We start from the raw sequence: 4402 nt of genomic DNA, 5'->3' as shown, positions 1-4402 counted from the left end.
GCCTCAGCCTCCCAAGTAGCTGGGACCACAAGCGCCCGCCACAATGCCTGGCTATTTTTGGTTGCAGCCATCATTGTTGTTTGGAGGCCAGGCTGCATTTGAACCTGCCACCTTAGGTGTATGTGGCTGGCACCTTAGCCACTTGAGCCACAGGCACCGAGCCCCCGATGTCTTTTTGACCTTAATCCAGAATCTCACTTTTCTAGAGGTTCCTTTGTGCTCCTCCTGCCCATCCTTCTCACCTGAGGCTGGGAAAGTCTTGGGCACAAGGTAAGTCACGTTCACTTAAACTTGCACCTATGTGATTTCTGAAAGTGTTGGTGAGATTAGTTCCTCCAACACTAAAAGAAGAGAGAGAACAGAGTGCATTTATAGTAAGAGGAAGGGATTGGATGCAGTCACTCAGAGAAGAATCCTTTTCACCTCCTCCCTTCAAGCCTGCTCTTCTTCCATTTCATTCCTAAATCTTTAGGGGAAAGGAAAAGGAGAGATGACTCCCTCCACACCCCAGTCCAAGCCTCTCCCAACAGGTAAGTAGCTTTTCATTTGTCATCCTCTTTTTGTGTCTTTCTCAGATCCCATGTTCTCTAGCCAGGTCAGTGGATATAATCCTTCTGCTTTGCTTCTCTCTTTAGTCCTGATTCCTTGGTGACTATCTCCAGAAAGCTGAGCTCTGGCATGATTAGATTCAAAGGGCAGGGAACTGGGAGAGAACAAGCAGTGTGAGTCAGTCAACATTCATTGTATGTACACTTTGGGGAAGAGTCTATGTCCTTATCTTTTTCTTTCTTTTTATTTTCCAATTTTTTTTTTTCAGGTAGCATCTCACGCAAAAGTAGAGGTGCTACCTCTTTCCCATTTCTGAGTCTTCACAGTTTCTCCCCTTCCTAGTCCTGTATTTCCCAGGTTGAGACCTGGGCGGGGAGACTACAGGTCCACAGATGTCTTCTCTGAGGACCTATTAATCCTCCTCCAAAACTTAAAAATTTCGTGTTTTCATCCTTTCAAAAATTAAAAATATTTTAATTCATAGTGATTTGGAATAGTTTCTTTAAGGGTTTTGGTATCTATGTTTATATTTGTGTTTATAATCCAATGGTGACAGATCACCTGAGAAACAAAATTGACTGTTTATTTCAGTGTTTCTCAATAGGGGCCTATAGGAAGGAGTATTTTCTGAGATTCAGCTCCAATTCATTCCCCCCCCCCAAAAAAAATCATATGCTGAAATCTCTTTCTCTCTCTCTCTCTCTTTTTTTTTTTTTTTTTGAGACAAGAGTCTCACTAGGTCATTAGAGGTGTGAGCCACAGAGCTTAGCTCATTCAACAAATCTTTACTGGGAAGGTGCTGTGTGCCAAGCAGCATATTAGGAACTGGAGATACATAGATAAATAAGACAGACATAGTTACTGCCCTCAGGGAACTTCCAGTGTGGACAATGAAAGTAATTATAGTATTATGAATAAGTATGAGATGCTATGAGAATGAATAAGGGATGAGAGAACATGTCTTAAGGAGAGACCAGCCTAGAGTGCTATGGCGTTATAGCTCACAGCAACCTCAAACTCTTGGGTTCAAACGATCCTCCTGCCTCAGTCTCATGAGTAGCTGGGACTATAGGTACCTGCCACAACACCTAGCTGTGTTTTCTATCTTTAGTACAGACAAGGTCTCACTTTTTCTCAGGCTGGTCTCAAACTTTTGAATTCAGGCGATCCACCCACCTCAACCTTCCAAAATGCTAAGATTACAGGCATGAGCCACCACACCTGGCTGAAATCCAATTCACTATCTAGAATCTAAAGTTTCTCAACCTTTCTAATGCCACAATGTATTTTCATTGTTAAAAAGGGGTCGCAACCCACAGGTTGAGAATCTCTGACTTAAGATGGTAGCAAAAATGTCTCATCCTCAAGAAATGTTCCCCCATCCCTCATTCTCAAAGCATCTCAGACATCTTCTTCACAACACTATAATTACTTATTATCCTTGTCTACAAAGTAAGTTCCATAAGGGCAATAACTGTGTTTGTCTTATTTATCTATGTACCCTCAGTTCCTAATATGGTACTTGGCACACAGCACATTCCCAATAAAGATTTGTTGAATCAGCCAAGCTCTGTGGCTCACACCTGTACTCCTAGCACTCTGGGACACTGAGGTGAGTGGATTGCTTGAGCTCAGAGGTTAGAGACCAGACTGAGCAAGAGCTAGATCTTGTCTCTACTAAAAATAGGAGAACTAGCCAGGCCTTATGGCAGGTGCCTATAATCCCAGCTACTTGGGAAGAAAGATCATTTAAGCCTATGAGTTTGAGGTTTCTATGAGCTATAATCCCATGGCACTGTACCCAGGGTGACAGAATGAGACTGTGCCTCAAAAAAAAAAAAAAGAAAGAAAGAAAATTGAGCTCAGTGCCTGTAGCTCAGCAGCTAGGGCGCCAGCCACATACATCAGAGCTGGTGGGTTTGAACCCAGCCCAGGCCTGCCAAACAACAATGACAACTACAACAAAAAAATAGCCAGGCATTGTGGCGGGCACCTGTAGTCCCAGGTACTTGGGAGGCTGAGGCAAAAGAATTGCTTAAGCCCAGGAGTTGGAGGTTGCTGTGAGCTGTAACGCCACGGCACTCTACCAAGGGCAACATAGTGAGACTCTGTCTGAAAAAAAAATTGTTGAATGAACAAAGGAGAAAAAACAAAAAAGAAGGCTCAGAACCTATAGCACAGTGGTTATGGTGCCAGCCACACACACTGAAGTTGGTGGGTTTGAACCCAGCCTGGGCCAGCTAAAACAACAATGACAACTGCAACAAAAAAATAGCCAGGCATTGTAGCAGGTGCCTGTAGTCCCAGCTACTTGGGAGGCTGAGGCAAAAGCATCATTTAAGCCCAAGAGTTAGAGGTTGCTGTGAGCTGTGACGCCATAGCACTCTACTGAGGGCAACAAAGTGAGACTCTGTCTCAAAAAAAAAAAAAGAAAGAAAGAAACAAAACACAAAATAAATAGAGACAAAGTCCCTTCCCTATGGAATCTGTATGAACCAAAACATACACACAAACCAGCAAAAAGACATTACAAAGCAATACATGTGTAGCAGAGTACAGTTTCCTTTGATAGAAACTAATCTTTGAAGTCACTGGAATGATGCTCTTGGTCAAAACACACATAATGCAAATCAGCAATGTTTGTCCAGGGATTAGGGTGTAATCAAGCCTTTTGGGACTCATTCTAGACTGCTTGACTTTCCTAGAAATACCTGAAATGAAAAGAGTAAAAGGGAGGGAAAAGAGATGGATTTATTTTCAGTAACATCCCAGGGAGTCCAAGAATCTGAGTACTTAGCCATGCAGAGAAGGGCAGTTGACTAAGATTATTTTGGCTCAGACCCCAGAAATAAAACTTGAGGAAAAAAAAAGTATAGGTTAGTGATCTGAGGCTCAACACAAAACAAAAAGAGGACTGTTTGGACACAAGTCTGTGGGTAATGATGAAATTGCCTCCCCTGTTGACCGTCCTGGCATGGTTCTTGTAGTCTGAGGCACAAGTGTGGGGTGTTAAGAGAGAAAGCTGAAGGAGCCAAAGTGAGGTACTGAGAATGGAATTCTTCCATGAAGAGCTATGGTGTCCCAGCCTATGCAGGTAGCTGGACAAGCAAGGCTGAATCACAAAGGGATCTATATTTTCTTTTCTTTTCTTTTTTTCTTTCTCTTTTTCTTTCTCTTTTTTCTCAGAGTTTCAGAGTGCAGTGGTGTCACAGTTCACAGCAACCTCCAACTCTTGGGCTTAAGCGATTCTCTTGCCTCAGCCTACCAAGTAGGAGGAAAACCTGCTCCACTTTGTGAAGCAGGTTATACCAGTTATATATGCAAAATGTAGGACAAACTAAAGGGGCGCAGAGCCAAGGGTGAAGAGAATGGGATGAAGTTATTCTGGAATCACGCTATTCTAAGTGTGGTTCATGGACCAGCAGCATCAGCATCATCCAGAAGCTTGCTGAAATGCAGAATCACAGGCCCCATCCCAGACTTCCTAAATCATATTCTGCAATTTAACAAGTTCCTCATGATGTGTATGCATATTAAGATTTGAAAAGCACTGTCTAAGATTTCTTGATTTCTCAGATTTCTTGGATATGAGGGGAAAGGTACAGAGAAAACGCAGAGGTTCTCCAAGGGAATAGGGCCAGTTGGAGTGAAAGAGGTCTGTGGTTTTTAATCTTGAAGCACCCTGGACTGAATGGGCGAAGGAACAGACAGGGGATAACTCTTGCTAAGAGCTCTGAACACAGGGAGAGTAGCTTAGGAGGGCCCGAGGTAGCCCGATCTAAGAACTGCCGCCACTATATATATATGTGTATATATATATACACACATATACATATATATATATATTTTTTTT

Source organism: Otolemur garnettii, unplaced genomic scaffold (genome assembly GCF_000181295.1).
Source record: "Otolemur garnettii isolate 467f Iridium unplaced genomic scaffold, OtoGar3 scaffold00031, whole genome shotgun sequence".
NCBI classification, from domain to species: domain Eukaryota; kingdom Metazoa; phylum Chordata; class Mammalia; order Primates; family Galagidae; genus Otolemur; species Otolemur garnettii.
The sequence above is the reverse complement of the archived record's forward strand: the minus strand, read 5'-3'. Positions refer to the sequence as shown.